General features: G+C 43.1%; 1 protein-coding gene across 5 annotated transcripts in view; it reads left to right on the forward strand.

The window, feature by feature from the left end:
* LOC124556606 overlaps positions 1-18,456 on the forward strand; it is a 445,831-nt gene that overhangs the window by 370,253 nt on the left and 57,122 nt on the right. The window contains exon 1 of one of the 5 annotated variants that reach the window (XR_006968628.1): positions 9,805-9,864. The exons of the other annotated variants lie outside the window; for them this stretch is intronic. The gene's annotated coding sequence lies outside the window, so the exon portion shown is untranslated. Of the gene's footprint in view, positions 1-9,804; positions 9,865-18,456 lie in introns of those variants that run through there. 5 annotated transcript variants of the gene reach the window in all.

The raw sequence follows: 18,456 nt of genomic DNA on the forward strand, positions 1-18,456 counted from the left end.
TGGGCTAATGAGCTTAGAGTGACCAACAGGTACCACTTGGGTTTTAGATGGGTTGAGTTTTAGTCCTATGTTCTGTGCCCATTTTGATAGTTCATCGAGGTCAGCACTGAAATTTTCAGTAGCTTTCTTAAGATTGATTGGTTCTGCACTTAGATACAACTGAAGGTCATCAGTATACATGTGATGTTTGCAGTAGGTCAACACTGATGACATCATTGACACACAGAGAGAAGAGTATAGGACCTAATACTGAGCCTTGGAGAACGCCTGACACTACCTGCCGCCATTGTGATTTTATATTCCAGGACAGGACGCGTTACTGACGAGACGTCAGACCAAAAACTGCGTTTTATTGGCAGGACACTTAGAAAATGCAACAGACCTACTAAGGAGACTGCCTGCACTACGCTTGTCCGTCTTTTAGAATACTGCTGCGCGGTGTGGGATCCTTACCAGATAGGACTGACAGAGTACATCGAAAAAGTTCAGAGAAAGGGATCACGTTTTGTATTATCGCGAAATATGGGAGAGAGTGTCACAGAAATGATACAGGATTTGGGATGGGCATCATTAAAAGAAAGGCGTTTTTCGTTGCAACGGAATCTTCTCACGAAATTCCAGTCACCAACTTTCTCCTCCGATTGCGAAAATATTTTGTTGACACCGACTTACATAAGGAGGAACGATCACCAAGATAAAATAAGGGAAATCAGAGCTCGTACGGAAAGATACAGGTGTTCATTCTTTCCGCGCGCTATACGAGACTGGAACACTAGAGAATTGTGAAGGTGGTTCGATGAACCCTCTGCCAGGCACTTAAATGTGATTTGTAGAGTATCCATGTAGATGTAGATGAGCGAAACCATTGCACTGCACTTGGCGAGAAATTTAGGCCGCTAAGTTTGTCAAGTAAGATGTCGAAGTCGACAGTATCAAATGCTTTGCTGAAATCTAAGAAACAAATGATAATCGCTTAATGTCTATCCATGGCAAGATTCAGGTCATCAGTTACCTTTATCAACGCGGATGTTGTGCTTCGATGTTTACGGAAACCTGATTGGTATTCGTCTAGTAGGTTGTTAGTAGTTAGGTAGTTGGTGAGCTTGTCGTGGATTATGTGTTCTAAGGATTGAGATAGTGCAGGAAGAATGCGGATGGGGTGGTAGTCAGAGGGTACAGTGGCAATGTCCTTTTTAGGCAGCGGCTTAATTTGCCCCAGTTTCCAGGCCTCAGGGAAAACACTTGTGATTAAGGAATCGTTGAAAATGTCTGTTATAGAGGGCAGTAGTGGATCAATAATAAGTTTTACCATCTAGATAGTGATGCCACCATGTCCAGCAGATGTTGATTTAATCCGCACGATGGCTTTCTTGACAGTATTGCAAGTGACGTGTTGTAGATAGAATTTTTCTTTGCTAGAATCGTTCATCCCCATGACGTAATCAATGATTCTCTGCTTTTATTTTTGCGGTTCAATTGTGGTTGTAGGTAATGTGAAGAATCAGTTTAGTTATTCAGCTGGGACCATGGGATTTTCTGCAACTTTTATTTTGCCTAAACCGAGACTACGGAGATTTTTCCACAGGATAGCTGGTCTACGTCTATTGTCAGCTAATGTACGGGCATACCTGAGCTTAGCATTTCTCACAGCTTGACTGACTATGTTTCTTTTCTGCTTGTACAGAGTATGAGTGTATCTTGTATGCTCGATGTGCAGCGTCTCTGAGATTCATCAGCTGTTTTAGTTCGTCAGTCAGCCAAGGTGCAGGTTTCGTTTTTACTCTTCTGGTCTTTATTGGAGCATATTTGTCATATAGTTGAGTAATTTTGTTGGTGAAATCCTGAAGTTTTTCATTTATGTCCATGAGGGGAGTAGAGGTCATCCCCCAAACTATTTCTTGTGCCTCAGTTTCGAGCCCAGGCAAATTTATGCGTTTGAAGTCTCGGTATGTAGACAGTTTTTGTTTCTTTTTAAGACATTCTAGCGAATACTTCATGAAAATAATGTCATGTTCAACTCGATTTCTAAATTGAAGGAAACACTTCACGGCAGTCGCTTCAGTACTGCTACAAATGCCGGCCGGAGTGGCCGTGCGGTTCTAGGCGCTACAGTCTGGAGCCGAGCGACCTCTACGGTCGCAGGTTCGAATCCTGCCTCGGGCATGGATGTGTGTGATGTCCTTAGGTTAGTTAGGTTTAATTAGTTCTAAGTTCTAGGCGACTGATGACATCAGAATTTAAGTCGCATAGTGCTCAGAGCCATTTTTGAACTGCTACAAATTAGTCGGGCAACAGACTGCACTGCTCGAACGGTCAACACACCTGGCACTGCTAAGAGTATCCTGTGACCTCCACATCGCTGGCAGTGGGTTATACACAATGCTTGTGACTGCGTTGAAGGTCAGTAAAACTTTGAAACACGTATCTATTTGGTACGAGCTGTAAATAAATAGTTGCCACTATTAAAGTCCCAATCCTCATATATATATATATATATATATATATATATATATATATATATATATATATATATATATTTCCCACAAAGAAGACTTCCCGAACGATCGACATTTGTCGGTGTTCACCAAAGGTTTGTTTCATCATAATTTTCTACTTTTACTCGATTATTTTGCTACTCATTTGCAACAAAATACACAGTAGTTATCTTTACCTCTAATTCTGTATGCGAAACTTATGTCTGTTCTGATGTGGTTTCGTTTTATTATTAAGTAAATCATGACAGACTACAGCTTACGAGTACATATTTAAATTGCATAGATTGAAATATACTGGCTCTTTACTACCCCGCTCGGAAGGCAGAGGCCCACAACGCGAAGAACGTACTTTGGAACCTGAGGATGGACCGCATCCACGAAGATCGTGCTTATAGTACTAAAAGCATCGCCCGCCAAGTGGGTAAATCGCACACTGTCTTTCATCGCACTTTGAAAGAGGAGTGTCTGCAGCCATACCACATTCAACGTTTACAAGCATTGCAAGAGCATATTACTCTCCGCGACGAGAACTCTCGAAGTGGTTTTTGTTACAAAGTGCGCAGCATGATTTTATAAACAAAACACTCGCCACAGATGAAGCGTGTTTCACTCGCGACAGTATAGCCAATTTGCATAAGATGCACACGTGGAGTGTCCAAAATCCGCACCACGTAGTACCAACACATTTTCAGCGCCGTTTTTCCGTAAATGTATGGGCGGGTATAATCGATAATTACAGTATTAGTCCTTACGTTTTACCTGCGCGATTGACTGGTAACAATTTCCGAACCTTTCTAGGGGAAATATTGCTACCAACTTCATTACAAAATATTCTGCTAGCCGTACGTCATAACATGTGGTTCCTCCACGGTGGTGCTGCATCCCACATTGGTCACAGAGTACGAAGATGTTTGAATAGACGATTCCCAGGACGATGGATAACACGTGGTCCACGTAGATGGCCAGCACTCAGCCCTGATTTAAATCCACTGGATTTTTCCTTTTACGGCAATATGAAGGAACTTATTTATGATCAGCAAGTAAATAACGTGGACGAACTTAACCACAGGATGTTCGATGTTGTCAAGGCCATAGATGCAAATTTGCGTGGATGTGAACAAGTGCGAAGAAACTGGGTTCGCGGTAATGAATCATGTGTCGAATAGAATGGTGGGCATTTTGAACACTTATTGCAGTATTGGTGTAACACGAAACATAGTAATGTGCCTTTCATTTTCGTTACGGTACTGTTGTAGAAAGGGAAAATAATTTCAATTTAATTCTCGTTACGTACTGTATAAAGCGGAAAATGTTAATTGTAATTAACACACAACAAATTACGTGGTATTTGGTTGATTTTGTGCTAAGGGAAACACATTGTATTTGATGTTAACTTTTCTTTTCTATCACGACCTTCGTTATGGTAATATTGTAAAAGAGAGCACGTCCGGTTGTACTTAATTCATTGTTTCCGTAAACCGAATTACATGTTACTGAAAACCCAGTATCTGTTTACATTGCTTCTTTCGGTAGTATCTAGCGGGCGCGCCGTGTAGTTGTATATATATATGACCTTGCTGTGCGTTACCGACATCGACGTCGCGGTCAGAGAAAGGTAACGGACGAACCGGAGTCATGTAAACATCGGACGTGTACAACGACACGGCGCGCCGTCTAGGTACTACCGAAATCAGCAACCTAAACAGTTACTGGGTTTTCAAGAACATGTAATTCGTTTTACGGAAACAATGAATTAAGTACAACCAGACGTTTTCTCTTTTACAACATTACCATAACGAAGGTCGTGATAGAAAAGAAAAGTTAACATCAAATACAATGTGTTTCCCTTAGTACAAAATCAACCAAATACCGCGTAATTTGTTGTGCGTTAATTACAATCAACATTTTCCGCTTTATACAATACGTAACGAGAATTAAATTGAAATTATTTTCCCTTTCTACAACAGTACCGTAACGAAAATAAAAGCCACATTACTCTGTTTCGTGTTACACCAATACTGCAATAAGTGTTCAAAATGCCCACCATTCTATTCGACACATGATTCATACATAACGGTATAAGCTGCCAAAATTATACAGACGATACGACTCGGTGTGCTTTAAAAAAAGTCTAATGAAACGTGACGGAGAAATAATCGCAACTCCAAGAAAAGTTGGTAGGCGTGTTTTTATATCCGAAAGATGATGTCTATTCAGATTTCGCGCCAGTCGCATAAGAGAGGCGCTAGTAGCGCCACTATGAAGACGCAAATCGAGTTTGCTTTAAATACACACTGTAACGGTAGTGAGCTTTAGTTGCCTTTCAGATGAGCTGATGTTAGTTTAAGGCGACAAAGACGCAGTTATGAGCAACAGTTCGCACCAGAGCGACACAACGGACTGTTACAAATCGGTTACTGCACGGACAGCTCCGAACAGACGCCCCGTAACGTGCGTTCCACGGACCCCAAATCACCCCCATTTCCGTCTTCAGTGGTGTCAAGCGAGGGATCATTGGAGGGCAGTATGGAGGCCTCAGCGCCAGTGATGGCTGTGCGTTGGATAGGAGGTGGCCAGTTGAGGGCCTGCAACCAACCTGTCTCCGTGCTAGACACAGTGGACCTACACCTGAGGTTACGGTCTGGGGTGCGTACGTCAATCTGGTGATTCGACCTGTTGTGCTGCCATCCGTGAACAGCATTCCAGGGGGTGTTTTCCAACAGGATAACGCTCTCCCACGTACGTCTGTTGTAACCCAACATCCTCTATAGAGTGTTGTGCCTTGGCCTCCTCGATCACCAGATCTGTTTCCAATCGAGCACGTATGGGACATCATCCGACAACTCCAGCGTCATCCACAACGAGCGTTAACTGTCCCTGTATAGATCGACCAAGTGCAACAGGCACGGAACTCCATCCCACAAATCGGAATCCGGCACCTTTACAACACAGTGCATGCACGTTTACATGCTTGCATTCAATATTCTGGCGGCTGGCGGTTATTTATTTACCAACATTTCGCATTTGTAATGGCTGATCCGTCGCTTACACTACCTGTGATCTTGCAATGTTAATCATTTAAATATGTTACCTAGGCAAATGTATTCCCAAAATATCATTACTCTAAATTAATTATTTGTGGTGTTGCGATTCTTTCTGAAAGTGTGTGTGTGTGTGTGTGTGTGTGTGTGTGTGTCTGTGTGTGTGTGTGTGTGTGTGTGTGTGTGTGTGTGTGATATACGTGGAGTACGCGGCTGAGTATCTTGCCCGACTCTCTTTCCTGCATTTCGGAAGAAAAATAGCCGAGTATGACACTCTTGCCAAAGGTTCCACGCCACTCTTCATTTAAATCGCCCTGCGATATCACACCAGTTCTCCCCCAAATTTGGACGATGCGCTTCTCACCAACATCACTGCACTCTTTCAAGCTGGGCTGCTATTAGCACTTCCGAACTCCTTAATCATTCCTCCCGCTTACTTTATGTCATATTTATTTTGACAACCACCTTCCGCAACGCCCGACGGTGCTGCTCGATAGTACACGAGGTCTTGCAGGTGTTGCTTTAGCTGTGGTTGCTTCTTCTCGTTTACGCTTCACAATCACGTCACCAACATTCGACTTGCGCAACTTCAGAACTTTTGAAATGTCCCTGATGGATTCGTTACTCAGGCGACATCTAATGACTAGTCCACGTTCAAAGTCACTGAACTCTCCTTCTGTTTCTGCTTCTCTGCTGACAAACCAACACTCCCCGCCTCCTTTTACACTGGTCGGCCCACCTTTCGTGACATACAGTGCTCAATTCCTCATTATGCAGGGGTGTTATATAGTTTTGATAGGATAGTGTACGTGTTATAATGTAACCCAAAGAAATACTCACAGAAGATCTTAATCAAAGGCAAATGATTAAGTTCAAAGTTGATTTTCATTAAGTCCACCTCCGACTTCAACACACTTTCGAATTCTCTTTATAGCGTCACGTGTAGCTCTTCTGAGGTTATTTTGGCGTTCTTTAACGCATGTGTAACATCCGCTACATTTTCGTATCGAACACTGGCACATGCAGAAATTCTACATGTGTTTGTTATAGGACTATGTCTTGTTACTGTTGTTGCGGTCTTCAGTCCAGAGACTGGTTTGATGCACCTCTCCATGCTACTCTATCCTGTGCAAGCTTCTTCATCTCCCAGTAACTACTGCAACCTACGTCTCTCTGAATCTGCTTTGTGTATTCATCTCTTGGTCGACCTCTACGATTTTTAACCTCTACGCTGCCCTCCAATACCAAATTGGTGATCCCTTGATGCCTCAACACATGTCCTACCAACCGATCCCCTCTTCTCGTCAAGTTGTGCCACAAACTTCTCTTCTCCCCAATCCTATTCAATACTTCCTCATTAGTTATGTGAACTACCCATCTAATCTTCAGCATTCTTCTGTAGCACCACATTTCAAAAGCTTCTATTCTCTTCTTGTCCAAACTATTTATCGTCCATGTTTCACTTCCATACATGGCTACACTCCATACAAATACTTTCAGAAATGACTTCCTGACACCTAAATCTATACTCGATGTTAACAAATTTCTCTTCTTCTGAAACGCTTTCCTTACCATTTCCAGTGTCCATTTTATATCCTTTCTACTTCGACCATCATCAGTTATTTTGCTCCCCAAATAGCAAAACTCATCTACTACTTTAAGTGTCTCATTTCCTAATCTAATTCCCTCAGCATCACCCGACTTAATTCGACTACATTCCATTATCCTCGTTTTGCTTTTGTTAATGATCATCTTATATCCTCCTTTCAAGACACTGCCCATTTCGTTCAACTGCTCTTCCAGGTCCTTTGCTGTCTCTGACAGGATGACAATGTCATCGGCGAACCTCAAAGTTTTTATTTCTTCTCCATGGATTTTAATACCTACTCCAAATTTTTCTTTTGTTTCATTTACTGCTTGCTCAATATACAGATTGAATAACATCGGGGATTGGCTACAACCCTGTCTCACTCCCTTCCCAACCGCTGCTTCCCTTTCATGCCCCTCGACTCGTATGATTGCCATCTGGTTTCTGTACAAATTGTGAATAGCCTTCCGCTCCCTGTGTTTTACCCCTGCCACCTTCAGAATTTGAAACAGAGTATTCCAATCAATATTGTCAAAAGCTTTCTCTAAGTCTACAAATGCTAGAAACGTAGGTTTGCCTTACCTTAGTATATTTTCTAAGATAAGTCGTAGGGTCAGTATTGCCTCGCGTGTTCCAGCATTTCTACGGAATCCAAACTGATCTTCCCGGTCGGCTTCTACCGGTAATTTTCACATGTGTCATCACCTGCTTTCTTTGGGATTGGAATTATTATATTCTTCTTGAAGTCTGAGGGTATTTCGCCTCTCTCATACATCTTCCTCACCAGATGGTAAAGTTTTGTCAGGGCTAGCTCTCCCAAGGCTGTTAGTAGTTCTAAAGGAATGTTGTCTACTCCCGGGGCCTTGTTTCGACTTAGGTATTTCAGTGCTCTGTCAAACTCTCCACGCAGTATCATATCTCCCATTTCATCTTCATCTACGACCTCTTCCATTTCAGTAATATTGCCCTCAAGTACATCGCCATTGTATAGATCCTCTGTATACTCCTTCCACCTTTCTGCTGTCCCATCTTTGCTTAGAACTGGTTTTCCATCTGACCTCTTGATATTCATACAAGTGGTTCTCTTTTCTCCAAAGGTCTCTTTGATTTTCCTGTAGGCAGTATCTATCTTACCCCTAGTGATATATGCCTCTACATCCCTACATTTGTCCTCTACTCATTCCTGCTTAGCCATTTTGCACTTCCTGTCGATCTCAGTTTTGAGACGTTGGTAGTCCTTTTTGCCTGCTTCATTTACTGCGTTTTTGTATTTTCTCCTTTCATCAATGAAATTCAATATATCTTCTGTTACCAAAGGATTTCTACTAGCCCTCGTCTTTTTACCTACTTGACCCTCTTCTGCCTTCACTAGTTCATCCCTCAAAGCTACCCATTCTTCTTCTACTGTATTTCTTTGCCCCATTCCTGTCAAACGTTCCCTAATGCTCTCCCTGAAACTCTCTACAACGTCTGGTTCTGTCAGTTTCTGCTACGGTCGCAGGTTCGAATCCTGCCTCGGGCATGGATGTGTGTGATGTCCTTAGCTTATTTAGGTTTAAGTAGTTCTAAGTTCTAGGGGACTGATGACCTCAGATGTTAAGTCCCATAGTGCTCAGAGCCATTTGAACCATTTGAATCTGTCAGTTTTGACTATGTCTTATCAAAGGAATAATGTCTTCCACTTCATCCACACACTGTTCATTTTCACTGTCAGATGAAATATGACAGGTTGCCACTGCACCAGTCTCACTCAGTTTAGTGAAAATAAGCTTGACTGGTACTTTGAGGTTAAGAAATCGTCTACCATACTCTGCACAAGGAGCAGCAGCTTTTCCATTACAAAATCCGTGTACAAGAACCATATCGGCATACTCAGAACTTGTAAATACGTGCGGCATGCTTACAAATGTCAATCATTCAATAAACCCACTGCAACTTGATTAATAATACACGAATGAAAACTTTTCTCTAATCAGCTATATCTCTGTATCCAATAAAAGTTGGACCCTGTTATATAGAATGTTTTATTCGACTTAGTCTATACTAACATCTCTCGAAGTATTTACTGTTCCTTCTCAAGCATGCTGTATATGTGGATGTAATGCATGAAAATATGAAGAGGAGGTCCTTACGCAGCGGTAGTCAAATGGTTGCTCCTGCTGATGATAATGGCGATACAGAAATTCACGCTAAGATTGTACTGTGATTGTCTCGGAACCGAGTGAGTGGTGTGGTGGATATTGAGAAGAATGCGGGTGACGAAATTTTGAGAGAGGCTGGATGGCTAGGAGCCAACGTGCGTCATGAGGTGAGAAAGACGGCCAGTGCCCTAGCGGACTGGCCGTAGCGCCAGCAACGCAAATAAAATTCACTCCGCTGACATCTGCTAGGGTTGCTCTTGAGCTCAAAAAGAGGCGAGTTGTCACTGGTGAGAATATTAAAAGTTGTGCTAGCCACGTAAAGTTGAGTCTTGCCTTGGAGCCGTCGTGGAAACACTTTGGGAACTGCTGACGTGGTCTTTCCGTGGGCAGAGTTCTCGCTTCGTTCCTAATGACAAAATCACTGCAGCACAGTGCGGTTATGAAACGTGTCGAGAAGTATGCAGAGAGGGCGGCTCCGCCCCTTCCGTGTGGAGGTGGGGACTCGTTTGGCTTCCCAGCTGCCAATGCGCTGCTGGGCAGTGGCTCGCAAGCCGGCAGCGGTACGCACGTGGGATGCTGCCCGCTCCTGCTTCACCAGGGTGAGCACCATAGCTACCAACGGCTCGCGTTGTTTATGTTACACCTCGTCAAATCTCGGGCTAGCGACGTCCGTAGTTACTAACACCACGACGGGTCTTCCCACTGTAATTTTTTCGGATGTTCTCAATGGGCAATCCAGTCTAGTTCTATATGGTTTATTTCGTTCATTACGCATTTAATGTATAATAACTTTTCTTGTTACATTCGCCGGATCGCATCTTGGTTTCATACCTGGCAACATTTGTTACTCCAGGGATCGAAATGTTCATTTGCAATTCACTTTGTAGGTCATTGTAGTCCCTAAAAACGAAATGAAATAATTTTTCTACTTCTAAATTGTCTTGTCTGCTAAGAGGAGCATTTTCTCTTTTTTTAAAAAAAAATTATACGTTTTCCAGTATGCTTTGCTCGGCGTCAAATTTTTTTTATTACATGCATTTGAAAACAAGTTAACGATATAATCTAAAATTAATGATTCAGTACTTTACGAACTATAGATACACAATCTTGTCTCACTTGCTTCCTCTCAGAAAGCAAGGTGTCAGGAACGACATATTTTATTTTAAGCACAAGGTTTTTACTGCACTATTTATTTATTTACACGTGGTTATACCTGTTACACCATCTTCACAGGTACACTCGACAATGGCAAAACGCCGAAACGATCTCGTCATGTAACTTGTATCACTACGAGTAAATAAATAAAATAATAGCGCAGCAAAAAACTTGTATCTGAAATAAAATATGTCGTTCTTCGACCTCATGCAAGCTGCGGGCGCACTGGAAAGGAAAAGGTGTGAGGAACTGCGGCGGAGTGGACTGTTTTATTGTATTAGTATGTTGCACTAATTGTTTCACATTCTTTCAGCATTCCAGAGGTTCTACGAACGATTTATGTATTGGGAGCTTCATTTTGTAGAATTGCACCACTACATTACAAGCACTGAGCACTAAACAGGTTCCTGGAGTAATTTCTCAAATTCATTGCAGAATTCGGTTTGTAACTGCACATAAACATTCACAATATTACTCCAATATGGCAGACATATAGCTGACGCCAGGATATCGATTATCGACTATGTAAGTGGCAGTAATAGCTACCTGGTTTTTGACCGCCATAAAACAAGGGTAATGGAATGTAATCGAGTTAAATAAGGTGATGCTGGGGGAATTAGGAAATGAGACATTAGAAGTAGCAGGTGAGTTTTGCTACTTGAGCGGCAAAATAGCAGATGATAGCCGAAAAGTACAGAGGATAGAAAATGCAAACCGGAGATTACAAAATAACAACTTCTGAAAAAGAGAACTGTGTCATTATCGAATATAAACTTAAGTGTTAGGAATTATTTTTTGAAAGGATTTTTCTGGAATATAGCCTTGTACGGAAATGAATGTTGGACTGTAAACAGTTCAGACAATAATAGAATAGAAGCTTTTGAGATGTACTGCTACAGGAGAACGCTGAAGATTAGATGTTGTTGTTGTTGTTGTTGTTGATGATGTGGTCTTCAGTCCTGAGACTGGTTTGATGCAGCTCTCCATGCTACTCTATCCTGTGCAAGCTTCTTCATCTCCCAGTAACTACTGCAACCTACATCCTTCTGAATCTGCTTAGTGTATTCATCTCATGATCTCCCTCTACGATTTTTACCCTCCACGCTGCCCTCCAATACTAAATTGGTGATCCCTTGATGCCTCAGAACGTGTCCTACCAACCGATCCCTTCTTGTAGTCAAGTTGTGCCACAAATTTCTCTTCTCCCCAAATCTGTTCAATACCTCCTCATTAGTTATGTGATCTACCCATCTAATCTTCAGCATTCTTCTGTAGCACCACATTTCAAAAGCTTCTATTCTCTTCTTGTCCAAACTATTTTTCGTCCATGTTTCACTTCCATACATGGCTACACTCCATACAAACACTTTCAGAAACGACTTCCTGACACTTAAATCTATACTCGATGTTAACAAATTTCTCTTCTTCAGAAACGCTTTCCTTGCCATTGCCAGTCTACATTTTATATCCTCTCTACATCGACAATCATAGATAGATCATAGGTAGATCAAATAATGAATAAGGGAGGTACTGAGTCGAATTTTAAAACAGAAATTTATGGTGTAAGTTGACTAAAACGAAGGGTCGGTTGGCGGGACACGTCCTAGGGTACGAAGGATTCGTCAGTTTTGTAATGGAGTGAAGTTTAAGTGCTGAAAACTGTAGACGGAGGTCAGTGTTCCGATATGTAAGAGGGTTCAAATGAATGTATGTTGCAGTAGACATGCAGAGATGAAGAGGCTTGCACATGATAGACTAGCGTGAAGAGCTGCACCAAAGCAGTCTTCGGACTGAAGACCACAACAACAACACGAAGATGCCGCCTTAAAGCTTTGAAATGGTTGGAGATGAAATAATAATTTTTTACAGAACTCACTATTACGAATTTGGACATTATGTTGAAAAATGGCAATAGATTTGAGTGTCTCTTCTCATTCTTTGTATTTCTAATCCCACTTAATCACACACAAACACGAAAATTTCTGAGGATGTTTATATGCAAATATATCTACTTACGACAGAAACGGAAGGCAGGCAGCTCCATCCATGCTTCATGGTCAGCCGGAGGAAGTCAGTAATTCACTGAAACGGCACAAAATTCCCGTATAAAGAAAAGCTGCTCCCTGTCCAGCAGCAGGCTACGCTTTCCGGTGCAATTTCTGGAGAGACGTGCAGCCTAAATCTGTCTGCACTTACCGAACTGTGAGGTGCGTTCAATGAATGATGCAACAATTTTTTTCTCGGCCAATTTTAGTTGAAAAATGCAGAGTCTGTTGTGGGACACCGTGGAATATACCCCGCATCAGTCCCTATAGTTTCGTGAAGTTGCGATAGGTGGCGGCGCTACACGTAACCTTCAAAATGGCGTCCGTAACGGAGGTGCGTTGCAAGCAGAGAGCTGTCATTGAGTTTGTTTTGGCGGTAAACCAGAGCATCGCAGATATTCATAGGCGCTTGTAGAATCTCTACGGAGACCGGACAGTGAACAAAACCAACGTGAGTCGTTGGCGAGGCGTCAGTCATCATAGCAACAAGGTCGCTCAAACCTGTCCGACTTCCCGCGTGCCGGCCGGCCGCACACAACTATGATTCCTGCAGTGTTGGAACGTGCGGACACTCTCATTCGAGGTGATCGACGCATCACAATCAAACACCTCGCTGTTCAACTGGACGTCCTGTTGCTTGCTGAAGCGATTTCTGAACTGAATTCTGGGTGGACGTTACTTTTGTTCCTGTTACCCACAGTACGTAGATTTCGGAAACGTTCCTAAGTTTCTGAAAGCTTGAAAATGACTCATTTTACATCTTGAACTGAAAGTGTAAAAAGTTGGCAGTAATAGAGCCGTAATGAGGTGATCCTGCACCTCTGGCAGGACTTTCAAAGCTGCGTCCACCTGCCTCTCCCTCCCCCCCCCCCCCCACTCCACTCTCCACCTCTCCCCCCCCCCCCCCCCCGCCCTCACTTTCTGCAGCTTTTTGTGCTCAGAATTATCAAATTTTGTAATCTTGTAAGTAGATTCAATAAAAAAAGTAGCTTTATTCAAAATTGTTATTTAAGTGAACAACGGTGATGAAAAGTATTGCACAGAACAAATTAAATGTATCTAGAACATATAAAGTGCAAAATATATAAACCCAACAAATAAGCTGAAAACAACATAAGACTCTGTACCTCGTTGGTTTTAGAATGTTGTATAAAGGGACATATTTTATTTGAGCCTTATAAATTATTAATAGCGCATAAATTATTATTTATAAATAAAAACAGAAGGACTATAAGAGATGAGAAAATATCCTTTTCCAGGAATAGTGTTTTTCTTATAATTGTACTTTTCATTTCTCTACGTTGTGCGAGACAAAGACATTGATTCTGTTTTTGAAATCAGGTTTATCAGCTGTGTTGAATTCAATCGACAAGACAGTAAAATTTCATTCGCGCTGGAATAACAACAAAATACTAAGGCATAAATAAGAGCTGCTTTCAGTGATCTTACAACACCAGATGCTTGAGCATTGTAGCCAATGAACAATGGCGGAGCATACGTTTGTTTACAGGACGGTTCAACATAGATTAATTGACTTTTCAATTGTACATAAATAACATCTGACTGCAGAAATGGTTTTTATTTTCTTCAGTGCACGGTCCAGGGACTGCCAGTTCTATCTTCAGGTGCTCCTGCACACATAGCAACAGTTTGCAAAAATTACGATGCATCCATGTATAACAACGTAACAGCATTACTTGTGTACTGTATGGTACTCATTGTCAGACCTACTGGTTGTTGTGTTGTGGTCTTCAGTCCGAAGACTGGTTTGAGGAAGCCCTCCTGTGCAAATTTGTTCGTCTCCAAATAAGTAGTGCAGTCTACAGCTTTTTGAACCTGCTTTCAGTATTCATCTCTTGGTCTCCCTCTACATTTTTCACGCCCTCCTCCCCTCCCTCCTACCCCCCCTCCTCCCCCATACACACACTTCTGCTGCTAAATTGGTGATCCTTTGATGTCTCAGAACGTGTCCTTTCAAGCGATCCCTTCTTTTAGTTAATTTATGCCACAGACTTCTTTCTCGCCAATTCTATTCATTACCTCCTCGTTATTTGTATGAGCTGTGCATCTGACTTGAGCATTCTTCTGCAGCACCACATAGCAGAAACTTCTGTTCTCTTCTTGTCTGAACTGTTTATCGTCCACGTTTCACTTTCGTACAAGGTTACAATGCAGACAAATATCTTCAGAAAATACTTCCTAATACTTTAATCAATATTCGATGCTCACAAATTTCTCTTCTTCAGAAACACTTTCCTTGCCATTGCCGCTCTACATTTTATATATCTTCCCTCCTTCAGTCATCATCAGTTATTTGACTAAATCACAAAACTCATGTATTACTTGCAGTGTCTCGTTTCCTAACCCTAGGTGACAAAAGTCATGAGATAGTGATAGAGATGGCGGTAGTATCGCGTACGCAAGGTATGAAAGGGCATTGTATTGGCGGAGCTGTCACTTGCACTCAGGTGATTCATGTGAAAAAATTTCCGATGTGATTATGGCCACACGATGGGAATTAACAAACTTTTAACGCGCAATCGAAGTTGGAGCTAGATGCATAAGTCGTTCCATTTTGGAAATCGTCTGGGAATTCAATATTCCGAGATCCACAGAATCAAGACTGTGCCGAGAATACCAAATTTCAGGCATTACCTCTCACTACACACAACGCAGTGGCCGACGGCCTTCACTTAACGACCGAGAGCAGCGGCATTTGCGTAGAGTTGTCAGTGGTAACAGACAAGCAACACTACGTGAAATAACCGCAAAAATCTATGTGAGACGTACGACGAACGTATCCGTTAGGACAGTGCAGTGAAATTTGGCGTTAATGGGCTGTGGCAGCAGCCGACCGACGCGAGAGCCTTTGAAAACAGCGCGACATCACCCGCAGCGCTTCACGTTGGCCCGTCATCCATTCATTTCCGTGTCTGGTCAGCATTTCCAATAAATAGAAGCTGCGATAGCTTTGTCATTTCCCATTTGAATGGAGACCGGCTGTGAAAGGATTTGCCGTCAGCGCGCTTCTTCTGCCGTTGCCCAGGGTACACTCGATTGCTACTCATATCTTGGTCTTCTCTTATTGCAATCTTCGTGGAGGTTCCTTCCATGTACCCCAATGCTGGCCCGTGATCATATCGGTTGGACGCTAGACGACTGGAAAACCGTGCCCTGGTCAGATGGGTCCCGATTTCAGTTGGTAAGAAGTGATGGTAGGGTTGGAGTGTGGCGCACACCCCACGCACCATGGACCCAAGCTGTCAACAAGGCACTGTGTAAGCTGGTGGGGGCTCCATAATGGTGTGGTCTGTGTTTACATGGAATGGACTGGGCCCTCTAGTCCAACTGAACCGATCATTGACTAGAAATCGTTCTGTTCGACTACTTGGCCACCATTTGCAGCCATTCATGGAATTCATGTTTGGAAATAACGACTGAATTTTTGTGGTTCAAATGGCTCGGAGCACTATGGGACTTAACATGTGAGGTCATCAGTCCTCTAGAACTTAGAACTACCTAAACCTAACTAATCTAAGGACATCACACACATCCATGGCCGAGGCAGGATTCGAGCCTACGACCGTAGCGGTCGCGCGGTTCCAGACTGAAGCGCCTAGAACGGCGCGGCCACAGCGGCCGGCACGGAATTTTTATGGATGACATGTCACCGGACCACAGTTGTTCGCGATTGGTTAGAACAACATTCTGGACAATTTGAACGAATGATTTGGCTACCCATCGAACGTTTATGGGACATAACCGAGAGGTCAGTTTGTGCTCAAAATCCTGCACCGGCAACACTTTTGCAATTATGGATGGCCGTAGAGGCACCATGGCTCAGTACTTTTGCATGGGACTTTCAACGACTCGCTGAGTCCATGCTACGTCGAGCCGCTGCACTGTCCATGCCGGGCCTTGTACCTTAACTTCTTGAGTAATTTGTTTTGCCCCATCAAACATTGTTTGAATCTCTTCACCATCTGCCGCGCTGGTTAGCACATATACTTGTACTACTGTGGTGCGTGTTGGCTTCATGTCTCTCTTGGCTGTCGATAGTAGCTTACCCGCATTCCTTTTACTTATTCATTATTATACCTACATCTATATTATCCCTATTTGATTTTGTATTTATGACCCTGTACTCACTTGACCAGAGGTCCTGTTTCCCCTGCCAGAGAGCTTTGCTAATTCCCACATATCTAACTTCAAACTATTCATTTGCCTTTTTAAATTTTCTAACCTTTCTGCCCGATTAAGAGGTCTAACATTCGACGCTCCGACCCGTGGAAAGCCAGTTTTCTTTCTTCTAGTGACGTCATCCTCCTGAGTAGTCTCCGTCCGAAGATCCGAATAGGGGACTACTTTTCCCTCCAGAATATTTTACCTAAGAGGATACCATTATCATTTAACCAAACAGTAGAGCTGCATGTCCCCGGAAAAAATGGCGGCTGTAGTTTCACCTTGCTTTCAGCAGTTTGCAGTACCAGCCAAGCAAAACCGTGTTGATATTGGCTGATGTTACAAGGCCAGATCAGTCAATCATCCAGACTTGCGTTAGCAACTACTGAAAAGGCTGCTGACCCTCTTCAAGAACTACCCGTTTGTGTGGTCTCTCAACAGATACTCCTCTGTTGTGGTTGCACCTACGACGCGGCTGTCTGTATTAGTTGAGGCCTGCATGACACCCCAGCACTGCAAGGGCCACGGTTCCCTGGAGAGGGTGGGGGCGGGGATGGGACATCTACCGGTTCTAAAATCAGGATGGTGCGTCAGTGTGATTATGCGTGAAATTTCAATGAATCTCAGTCTTAATCCCAGTATTTAACGATGGTAGTTTTATTTTACATGGGTCAGTGTTATTATATATTGTTTATTTACATCTAAATTAAAACCATTTTTGAGTGGAAGTATATACAGGGTGATTTTTTGCACCCTGTACAAACCCTAGGGATTGATCAATTAGAGGATACAGAACAGAAAAGGTCTAATGAACTTATGTCCGGAAATGCATGGTTTCCATGCTAGAGACTATTTATTCAGTGTACATTGTTACAGAGACTGCGGTCTAATACACGCTGTACCATGCAGCCACAGTTACATTGTCTGTTGAAAATGGTTTCCATGTGCCTCGACGCATGCATGTACGCACCGTAGCATTTTCTGTCTTTCACGTTCACATCGGCCAGGCTGCATACGAACAGTATCAAAGGCAGAATGAATACTCTGCACCAGTGTCTCCACATCTGGAATGGGCACTGCATACACGATACTTTTTTGATAGGTCCATAACCAGAAATGGCACGGGTTGAGATCTGGTGAACGAGCAAGCCATCCAACAGGACCACCTCGTCCGATCCATCGACCAGGGAAGACACGATTGAGAGACGTCCGGTCGTTGATGGTGAAGTGGGCTGGAGCACCATCCTGTAGCAGCCACATAACCCTTCGAATCATCAATGGTACTTCCTCCAGCAGGGAAGGCAAAGTCACCAGCAAGAAACTCCGATGGATCCGGCCTGTTAGGCGACGTGAGAGGAAGACTGGTCCCAAAATACAATCGCCAGTTATCTCAGCCCACACATTCTGGCTGTACCAATGCTGATGATTCGCTGTCACCATACCGTTGTGGTTCTGCATACTATCCCACAGACGATTGTTATAAAAGTTGAAGATACCACTCCGCGTAAAGATTGCCTATCTGTGAATAGGGTGGATGACACAAATCCCCGAACCGTGGTTGCCTGGTGAAGAAACCTGTGACAAAACTGCTCCCGATGTGGAAAGTCTGTCGCTAGTACGCCCTGCACATCTGTAAGTGACAAGGGTAGTAACAACTGTCATGGAGAATGTTCCATACGGCCGTCTGGCTTACCCTGTGCTGGCGGGCAAATGCCTGGTACTGACACGGCGGTCGCCTTCCACAGTGTTAATCACATTTTCCTGGAAGTCTGGTCTCCGAACGTTTGTGGTAGGTCATTCATGATATCC

This window comes from Schistocerca americana, chromosome X (assembly GCF_021461395.2).
Source record: "Schistocerca americana isolate TAMUIC-IGC-003095 chromosome X, iqSchAmer2.1, whole genome shotgun sequence".
Classification (NCBI taxonomy): Eukaryota; Metazoa; Arthropoda; class Insecta; order Orthoptera; family Acrididae; genus Schistocerca; species Schistocerca americana.